The sequence below is a fragment of the Harpia harpyja genome, chromosome 22, assembly GCF_026419915.1.
Source record: "Harpia harpyja isolate bHarHar1 chromosome 22, bHarHar1 primary haplotype, whole genome shotgun sequence".
In the NCBI taxonomy this organism is placed as follows: domain Eukaryota; kingdom Metazoa; phylum Chordata; class Aves; order Accipitriformes; family Accipitridae; genus Harpia; species Harpia harpyja.
In genome coordinates, this window is record NC_068961.1 from 13,694,430 (window position 1) to 13,705,206 (window position 10,777).

At 45.8% G+C, this 10,777-nt stretch overlaps 1 protein-coding gene across 6 annotated transcripts in view; it reads right to left on the reverse strand.

The window, feature by feature from the left end:
• Positions 1-7,566, reverse strand: part of CNGA3 (cyclic nucleotide gated channel subunit alpha 3) — a 32,959-nt gene extending 25,393 nt beyond the window's left edge. For 2 of the 6 annotated variants that reach the window (XM_052773925.1, XM_052773924.1), the window contains exon 1: positions 5,928-6,165. The gene's annotated coding sequence lies outside the window, so the exon portion shown is untranslated. Of the gene's footprint in view, positions 1-678; positions 1,917-5,927; positions 6,166-6,569; positions 6,957-7,370 lie in introns of those variants that run through there. The other 4 variants (XM_052773923.1, XM_052773920.1, XM_052773919.1 and 1 more) reach the window with 4 other exon arrangements.
• Positions 7,567-10,777: the final 3,211 nt, after the last annotated feature.

Here is a 10,777-nt window from a genome sequence, read left to right on the forward strand (position 1 = left end):
TAATGATAAATGTGTTTAACCGTCTAGGGAGGAGATCAGCATTTCAAAACCAGATCCAAAATCTGGCAAGTGACTGACTAGGGAGCAACTTAAAATGAGCATGGAGCTATCAGGAGTCAACCAGCAGGAAAACGCTGCAGAGGCATAAGAGGCATAAGACTCTGCAAACACCTTTTGCAGGGCCCCAGAGAGACACGTCCAGCCAGCTGGGATCTACAATCCTAAAACTGCCACTAAAAGCTGGTGCTTACAAGATGGTTTTAAGAACTGAGTAGAGCTCAGCTTTGTATTTAAAAACATAGTTGTTACAGTAGTGTGGTGGGTTGCCCTTGGCTGGCTGTCAGACACCCACCCAGCCGCTCTCTCACTCCCCCTTCTCAGCAGGCCAGCGGGAGAAAGTAAGATGAGAAAGCTCATGGGTCGAGATAAGGACTGGAAGATCACTTATCAATTATCATCACAGGCAAAACAGACTTGAGTTGGGGAAAAGTAATTTAATTTATTGCAATTAAAATAGAGTTGGATGGTGAGAAACAAAGACAAAAACACCTTGCCCCCTCTTTTTTTCCCCAGATTCAACTTCACTGCTACATTCCCAACTCCACCACCCTGCCCAGCAGTGCAGAGGTGGGGAATGGGGGATTGCGGTCAGTCCATAATGCTTCCTCTCTGCCGTACCTTCCTCCTCACACCATTCCCCTGCTCCAGCCTGGGTCCTTCCTACAGGCTGCCATCCTTCAGGAACTGCTCCAGTGTGGGTCCTCCATGGGCCACAGTTCCTGTCAGGAGAACCTGTTCCTGCATGGACTCCTCTTCACTGGCTGCAGTTTCCTTCAGGAAATAGCTACTTGGTCCACTGTGGGGTCCTCCACAGTGGATATCTGCTCCAGTATTGTCCTCTCCATGGATGCAGGGGAATCTCTGCTCCAGGGCCTGGAACAACACCTCCCCTCCTTCTTCTCTGACCTTGGTGTCTGCAGAGTTGTTTCTCATGCTTTTTTCCATCGCTCCTCACACACCGTCTGTGTGGCATTTTACCCTTTCTTAAATACGTTGTCCCAGAGGTGCCACCAGCGTCGCCTGGTGCTGACAACGGGCATTCCTGCTGCTGCTCTGGTATGTGTTCTCAGAGCACTGCAAATCCATAAGAAAGCCCAGAGGGGCTCAGCTGTGCCCTGTGGTGGGTCCGCTGGAGCTGTCTGGCAGTGGCTGTGTCTGGCACAGGCAGCCCCTGGCTTCTCCTCACAGAGGCCACCCCTGCAGCCTCCTGCCAGAGCCTGGGCACCTGCCCCCAATGCAAGTTTTACCCTCAGTGTAATTACTAGCTTTAAATATTCAGAGCAGAGAGTGTACTTCGAAGATAATGGAGATTTTATAAAAGGCAGAAATCTACTTGCATTGGGTGTGGGTGAAAGAAAACAAGTCTGAAAAATCTATGTTGGGCACTTAAAACAGGCATTTAGCTCACAAGCAATTTAACGAGAGACAGACAGACAGATAGATAGTCCTTTGAGCCTGAATCTAGTTACCCAGTTTTAGGCAACCAAATTGGAGAACTGGATCCTTAAAGTATCCTTGTAATTTTTAATTTTCCAGAACTAAGCGACTTATCTTTAAGCACACCAAGTCAAACTACAGAAAACAAAAACTGCCTCAGGTTGAAGAATTTTCCAGTGTCTGACAGCAAAATAAAACTTATCTGAAACAATCCTAGTTCTTGAAAGATTGACATCTTTACCAATGACTTAACATGCTTTCTCACTTAGTATTTCTTTCCTTGCTAGCAATTGTACTAACCTGAAAGAGATGAATAATAATTCCACACTCAAGGATATTGCTTTTCAGTGCATAAATCATTGAGACTGAAACTAGAGCTAAGTGAGAAAGATGTATTATCCTACTAAAAATAAAACAAATTACACATTAATGAGAGCTCTCCCTACTCCAAATGCAAATAGTTCATGTACTCTTTTATCCTCTTCCTTTTGGATTCAATAGCAACTGATGTTTTGTGTCAAATTATTTTATATGCACTGTCTGGTATAAAAGACCTATTTTATCAAGACAGCCAGTTGCTTGACAACAAATACAAGTTCAAGTAAAATACGAAAACTTCAGATTCACATAAGCATTTCCTAATTTTGAAAATCAGGTTCTACTTATCTCTTTATAACTATAACATTAAAAGACTTAGAACAAGAGGTATGAAGGCTGCAGTATCTAAATTTTAGGAGCTGTACCATACAGTGGATTTCCTACAGAAGGCATGCAGAAAATCAGGTACCCAGGAATAAGGCACTGAGAAGGAAGCTACATATGCCAGCCAATACAAAATGACTGAATCTAAAATGGGAGACTGAAAATAAATGGGCATCTAACTCCAGGCCAAAAGGTGGCGGCACCCAGTTCACAGCCATAACTCCCCCCTTTCTCAAGTCTATTCACCCATTTGCAGCAAATTGCATTGTGCTTAGGAGCTGTACCTCAAAAACGAGAAACTTTTCAAGTCTGCTTCAAATTAAGCAAGCCAAAACCACTTTTCCCCCTTTCTCTGGAGCCTCCAACCAATAGATGATGGGATACACTCACACATACTTTCTCATGGATTTGCAGTGCTCTGAGAACACATACCAGAGCAGCAGCAGGAAGGCCCGTTGTCAGCACCCACTGCAATCTGGACACACTCAAGGCCTCTGAGCTGCTTCCTGGCGTAGGTTTCAGATGATTTTGCACATGCATAGTAGCAAAAAAACCCCAACACACAGGCACAAATTTAAATATTACAAATTATATCAAACTTAGGAAGTTGTTGGCTAACAGCTAAGCCACCAAAATGAACTGTGTAGCCTGTCAAACATCCGTGAAAGAAGTTTGAATCACTATAGTCTCCCTCTCAAGAGCATTGAGAGTTCACATTTGGTCTACTCTAGCAGTTCCCCTTTTGGGTAGAATATGTTAACTCACCCTAACTTAATTCAAAATTGTTAACCAAACAAATATTAATACTTCTGATATGAAGTAAATGTAGTTGTTTATCAAGCTATGATGGCAGATCGAGCTGTTTATACCACCACTTAATATTCTTATTTATTTAGATTAAAAGAACTACAGACAGAAAATATGGCAGAATTCAAAAAACAGTTTTTCAAGGTGAAATATCTATCACTGTCACAAAGTAAAAGGTGACTGTACATATGATTTTATAATGGAACTTATGTATTTGCGTAGTTGGTAATACACTGTTGTTCTTGAGGCTTTCAACAACATTTTACTTACTGTTATGCAGTGATAAGCTGCATAGGATCACTTACATCATTTTAGTTAAGACACGTTCCAAATCCTCACACAGCCTCTCAGGTTCAACCCTGGTAAGTCTTTGGGATTTATTTTGGGATTTGACCTCCACCTACATGATCCTTGTTACATCACTTCATAATGGTTGTACATCAGCTGTACTGTTATGTATGTTGTGTCAGTCTGCAGTTCTGATATATCAACCAGTACAGGCAACAAACGGACTTCAAAGACTGGACACTGGATCTTTAAGCAACTATGTGATTTGAAGACAAGGTCCAACTTTTTTCTTCAATGATTTGGAGGTTTGTAAATTAACCTGCAGATTCAACTCTGGCACACTCTCGTGGAAATCAGCTTTGTATAAGGGCTACTGGATCAAGCCCAAGGGGTTCAAAAAATAATAAGCAGGCTGCACCACCTTACCCTCATGAATCATTATGCATAACAGTTTAAATCAACAATTCTTAAATCCTATGACCTCTTTAAAAGTACACTTTTCAAATTGTATTACTCTCTGCTACGTCATATTGCATTTTCCATACTCTGTGGGCACTGACACCTCGTGAAAATGCACATAATTTATATGCATAGCCTTGTAACCTCAGTACTAAAGATGTGTCAAACAAATACACTACCTCTCACAGGTACTCCAGGATGTGCGCATACTACACACAACACTGCATATTCATGTATGCATAATTTATAGTTTTAGAATGAAATGAATATGATTATCCTTGATCCATTTGATGGTTGAGTCCCTGGCACCTTGTAGTAGCAAAATAATCTTTTAAATAAATTGAATTATTTGGACTGAGTTTCCCTTCTGTTATCTATGAACTATTAGTAATACAGTTCAATTTTCTAAGATTTACTGAATTTTTTTGCAGACCATTTTCTATGAGTGTATTATTTTTCAGACTGGGAACTGTTCAGGAGAAACTAGCTGTATATATTGACCACAACACTGCAAATTAAAACACAGTAAATTACAAACTACAGTTGACTGGACAACCAAGTCACATCATGTTGTTTCTGTTGCTAGTATGGGTTAACATCATGCAGGTATCCATGTTTCTATACAGCAAATAAGCTCTGTGCCAGGCTTCTGTCTAAAATTTACCAGTTCTGCCAATGTCTCTGTCAGTGCATTCATTTGCCAAGGAAACTCTTAAAAGTGAACATAACAAGGGCATGAACACAGCTAAAACACAGCAGGTTTACATTCCCAAATGAGTATCTATAAAATATATAGGTATATGTTTACATGTGTGCACATGCATACAAATTCAAATTCACTCCCTGCCCACTTTACAGAAACTATCACAGCCATCCCATTTGGCTAGGGAAAGAAAACACGAGAGGCAATTTGTGTCACATTTCACATGCAGTAACAAGGCATTCAAGGCATTCCAGCGAAGAGGATTTAAGAGATGCTAATGAAAAGAGATGGCAACATTGGTGAAGGCTGCAGGGTAATGTGCTGAACCCAAGTGACAGAGCTTGGGTGCAAATTGGATGACAAAGACTGGGATGCGTACAGATATACAGAAGGCAAAGCTGAGAGATGCTGACATGGAAGGGTGGTGTATAATTTTTTTAAAGCTGATGTGCTCTTCCCTCAAGTCATTCACTGCCTGTTTACCATGACTACCCTTGCTGATTAGACATCCTGACAGTCCCATTATCATCTGCACCATGTATTTTCCTAATCAGGTGGTTTTAGCATGCATACTCAAAGAAAACGACATAAAAAATATCAGAGAAAAAAAAATAACTGTGCCAACTGAAGGCAAAGTTACGCTATTTCAAAAACGCTATTTCAACATCTGAAACTACAATTTACTCAGTTGTAACAATGAAAATTACAGATTTTAAATACAACAGCCCTCTCACTACTTGCTTTGAATGTAACAACTCTCAATCTGGAAAACAAAATACCGTAAAAAGTGTCCTCTACTACCCAGTACCAACATTTACATTTAACATAATTTCTTCAGAGATTTAAAGTAACATTCATGTCATTTTTCCTTGTCTTCTCTTAGCAAGTGAGTGGACCGTGCATTAGAGAAAGACACTGATTATAGTCATTATTGTATCTTGCACATTCTTAGGCACACTATGGCCTGGTTTACACTACACAAGTTTTGCAAAAGATGTCATATTGCTAAAAACAAGGTCAGTTTAGCAGGAGCACCAGGAATCCCAGGAAAGTTATTTCCTTTCCCTGCTCTTGTAGTATTTGCTAGCATTTTTCTTCATATAGGGTTTGACAACCTCATGCTTATACCACAGGCACTGGACAGCAGAGAAGTTAGACACACATGGATCAAACCGTCAAAGCTACGCCTCAGTCGACAGGAGTGGGGCAATTCCCCTCGGCCCTGCTTCTGTACGGATTTGTGTCCTGAATCCAATTTAATTGTGGATACACGGATCTCTGTGTCAATTAATCAAATTAACACTTTTCTTTGGGGAAAAAAAAAAAGAAAAAAAAAAAAGAGCTCCTAAGTTGCGTTTCCATCTCAAGCTTTTCAGTAAAGGTTCGGAACTGAAGTCGGATGCAGGACATGATCCCACTCTGACGGGCCCAAACAGAAACGGAGGCTTGCTGCCTCCTCTTTCAGACTCACCTTCCCACGCTTTCCTCCGCAGCATCCGAATTCAGAAACTCTGCCTGCCTGAACGCAGGCGCTTCGGGGCCCTTATCCTTAAGCAACACTGACAGACAGGCAGCGCTGCCCTTCCCCGAGGCGGTTTCGCTCCGGAGCCCGCTCCCGGCCCGCGGCGCCGGGAAGCCCCGGCAGCGGCTGCCCTCCCCGGCGGGGCGGCCCGGGCCGGCCCGGCGGGGGCGGCGGGGCAGGGCAGGGCCCGGCGGGGCAGGGCAGGGCCCGGCGGGGCCGCCCCTCGGCGCGGTGCGGGCGGATTACAGCCGAAACCCCCGCGCCTAAGCCCGGCTCACCGGGAAAAGCCGCTCGAAGGGCTTTGCGATCCTGTTAAGTTCTCGGAGAGGATCAAGACGTCAAAGCAGCTCGGAGGCTCCCCGGCACATTTCTTGCCACGCCGAGGAAAGTTGGGAGCCCGCCGCGGGCAGGGCAGGGCAGGGCAGGGCCGGGCCGGGCCGGGCCGGGCCGGGGGCGCTGGCGGAGCGAGGACCCGCAGCCCCGGGCGCCGGCGCCGCCCCTGAAGCGAAAAGCGACGCGATCCTGCGAGACGGCTCCCCCGCGACCGCCCCCGGCAGCGACGCACGCCCCGGCCCCCGCGGCAGTCCCTACCTGCGGGGCGGAGCCGCGCCCGGGCGGGCGCTCATCCCCTCCTCGCTGAGGCGGTGGCGGGGTCGGAGCCGGCGCGCAACCCGCCTCAGTCCCTCTCGGCCAGGCAGGGTCCCGTCGCCGACGCCATCCGGCTGCCGGCCGCGCTCACCGCTCCCGCCGGTGCCTCCGCGGCTGCCTCAGCCGCCGCCCCGCCGTCCATGCCGCGGGGAGAGGCCGGACGGAGCGGGGAGGCTGCGCGGCGTCCGCAGAGGGGCCGGCTGCCGCTCGAGAGGAGAGCTCCGAGCCGCCAGAGAAAGCCGGCTCCCCACCGCCCTCCCCTGCCTCCGCGTCCTCGCCCACGCCGCTCCCTGCGCCTTCATCTGCCGCCGCCGGCGGAGGCGGAGGGGCCGGGCCCGGCGGGCTGCCCGCCGCACCACCACCACCCCCCCCCGCCGCCAAACCCCCGCCTGGCCCGCGGGGCCGTCCGCTGAGCGCGGCGGGGCTGGCGGCAGCGGGTCGGGTGGGGCGGGGAGCGGGGCCTCGTCAGGAAGGCGGGTGGGGGGCGTGCCGCTGCCAGCTGGAAGCGTGTCCCCCCCTCGGCAAGCCGCCAGGGAGCGGATTTCGCTGGGAGGGCGGCTGGTCCCTGCCCCGCCGTCCCTGCAGGCCCCGCCTGAGGGGTGCCGCGAGGAGGTGATACCCCACAGCCCGTCACAGCACTCCTGTTGGGACCGACACCTTCTCCTTGATGAGGCGGCGTTTCTCCTCAGGGTACCGCTGAGTAGGTTTCTTCTTCAGTACTTTGGCCCCCTCGAGCGAGCTCACCTTCACGCTGACTCTCAGCCTGCGGAGGGCAGCCTGCTTCCCTCATCGTGTGGTACTGAAGCTCCCCGAAGGCTTTCACCCTCCCCTGAACTTCACCTCTTCAATTCTGATGCTGCTCTTGGCAGGGTGTAGAAAAGCTAGAAACAAAGACCGTGTATGAAAGCTCCATAAAACGATTCTTCAGCTGGAAAAAGAGCCAGCAAAGGCCGTGTCGTTCCTAACTGACAGGCTGCTGCACTTTGCTGCGCAACGTCAATTCAGCTAGACTGCACACAACGTGACGCTGGAAACGCACTTAAGTGCTTGGGTTTATGGAGAGGCAGAGTTACTCACTGCCCTCCCCTCGCTAAGGATTATTTTACATAAAAAAGATGAACCACATCACACGAAAAGCACTAAGGAGAGGAAAAGGGCACGGCTAAAACTCTTAAAACCCCATCAGAAACTCGAGGTCTCTTTCTCACACAGCTATCACATCGGTCTTTAGAGTAACCGTTTTCTTCGGGATCTGAACAGAAAAGCCTGGGAAGGCAGAAAGCATTTGAAGAGCATGCTTTTTCAGCTCCTTTCCTGCAGGGTTGCCCGACCAGGGGTGAACCAAGTGCCAGGTTGCTGTTGTCCCTCAAAAGGCTCAAGCACTGGTTGCACTTTCCAGGTGCTACACGCAGATACGCACTCTTTGCAGGTCCTGGCTTCCTACTCCGACAAGGTCTAGTTGTACACCTTGCACCCATGTTCTGGTTGCTACATGAAGGAAGCCTGGGAAGGGAATCCAGGAAAAAGCTGTGGAGGTTTCCAAAAGGTCCCAGAGCTGGACAATAAGGGGATCAGGCTGAATCAACAAAAATGAGTATCCACATCTAGAATGCATCACTTTCTAAAGTCTGTCATAGTATTCAGTGGTACTGGTGTAAGAAAATTTAGAGAAAATACTGTGTTAAAGTTATAAGACAGTACCTCAATTTACCTCCCTTAATCAAAGGATTAAGTCTTTTCAAATCTTTTATAGCATAGAATTAAATCTCAGACAAAAAATGTTTCATAAAGGAAAACAATGTTAACTAAATTTATCTCAGCATTTATCATAACAAGCATGTTTGTTTAAAAATACTATTTTCTATTCAAGGAAATAATGCATTGTCAATATAACAACTTTTTTAAAAATATAGGATTATTTCTCAATTTTTTAGATGAATCTGAATTACATAATTTTGAGAATAGGTAGTTGATTTCTCAATGTATAAATATACAGCCTGCACTGACTGTTTTTCTTTCTCTCTCCTGGGTTCTTCCTGGACTCATCATTCTCTCTAGAAATACTAAACCTACACTTACAGTTCTGTAGAGGGGTAGAAGCCTTAATTAAAACCTAAAATTCCAACACCAATATTCTTTATTTTATGTAGGTTGTTAAAATATGTACTGAAGACATAAGCAAAATTAAGCTTTTCTGTTGCATTAGAACAGCCCTTTCTGCACTAAAAGCTTTTGCATAGCAAATACATTTTAAAAAAAAATCTGGAAAAATATAATTTGTAGTAGTACCAGGGAAAACAGTACCCAGTCTTCAAATTCATGTGAAGCCCTTTGTCCTCTTCAAGAAGTTGTATTCACCAAGAGACACTGCATCTTTCTCCCTTCAGACAAGGTACTACCTGGAACAACAGAGCTATTACTGGTACCAAATCGCAACCACTGGTTCCCCATCAGCGCCATCCTTCCTGCTCCCCTAGCAGGTCACTGTGCTTAGCCAGCTCCTGCTTCCAGCTACGTGTTCCTCATTGTAAAAAAAGCCAGAGGTCCTCCAGTCACAGATTCCATGTCAACTATTCCTATTGATTGTAAGTGCAGAAGAGAGAGACTTGGTTAAGCTCCCAATAGCTCACTGACTTTTTATCAGCCAGTGACCATCTGCTATCACGTGCACCCAAATGACTGGGGAATAGGATACATCTTCACAGAGCACTAAATAGAGCTGAGAGAGTCCAACTAGACTCCCACTGAAGTGACAATTTGGGAGGAGAAGCTGCTCAGAGCAGCTACTGTCGTTAGCACAGGATAGCTGGGACAGAGTGCTCCATACCACCTCCCAGAAAAATATGCCATAAAACCATTGGAGTCCAAATAGTAAGGCATGCCTCACTAAAGCAGCACAACAATAAGAGGTGAATATGGAGCAAAGGGAGGGATGAAGCTGTTGGAGAGAGTAAGGAATGGCAAGGAAGAGAAGGGGAAGAAACTCAGGGAAGGAAGGATTATTTGGGAGTTCATGAAGACAAGGACAAAGTAGTAGCAAAGCTCCTTACAGCAAGAAACAGAAACAGTTATAAAGGACGCAAGCATCATTCAGGCATTGAAAAACCCCCAAAAGGGCAACAGAAGGTTTAAACTTGCTGTAATTTTAAGAAGGCTTGTTATACACATGCCCGTGACACATCAAGTCAAACAAAAGCCCCTTTCCACCATACATACAAAGTGCGTGCTGGGGACATACACAAGGCGAGAGGGCACCAAAATGGCTCCAGCACTCTCTGTACTCTGGCATAGTGTGGTCAGGGTAAGGTAAGGAGCTGCTGAACCAACTGCCCCTCTTTCTGGTCCTCTTGCATCGCTTGCTTCTGAGGCACAGGTGCTGCTGAGGGCTTTGTACAACTCCTAAGCATCACAGTGTTCAGCTAATTCAGTAAAGACGCTGGAACAGGTTTTTAGTCGGTGTAAATTTAGCCAAATGAAAATCTGGTTTGCTAACTATACTGCTTTTCTAAATAGTGGTGGCTGTTCCAAATGTTGGTATCAGGACCATACCTCTTCAAAGGCAGCCTTAGTGATATGGCTAGTAATTATATTTGAACTTATGTCCGAAATGAAATGTAACCAGTTGCAAATCTCACAGATTTAATTCTGCTAAATAATACCCCAAAGAGATTGAACAAACACATTTAAAATGTAGAGCTACACAGGCAAAACAAAGAGAAGTGTTGATATGGAACCGCTAATGCTCTAAACATACTTGGCTAATAGCATGAAGTATGCACAGCAAACTGACCAAAAGGTTTAATTGCTGTTTACTGTCACCAGTCATTGTCAAAGTAGTAGGCACTAAGAGGCATAAAACCATCCTGAGTCCTGTAGTTAAATTTGGCAACATTTTCCAGTTCTCATATTTATTCCTATGTGCTAATTACATTCTTATTCAAACCTATTTACTAGCAAGTTTCAGCCTGCTAGTGGCAGAGTTTGGCCAGTTGCCTAGGTATTGAAGATGACAGGAAAAAAGAAATACCTTTTCACTTTTCCGTTTTCTGAATTGTTAGATATAAGTGAAAACATGCTGATTTAGGGAACAAATATTCCTTCTTTCCAACATTTTCCTAATTTCCATTACATTTTCTTGCCAAGTTTAGCTC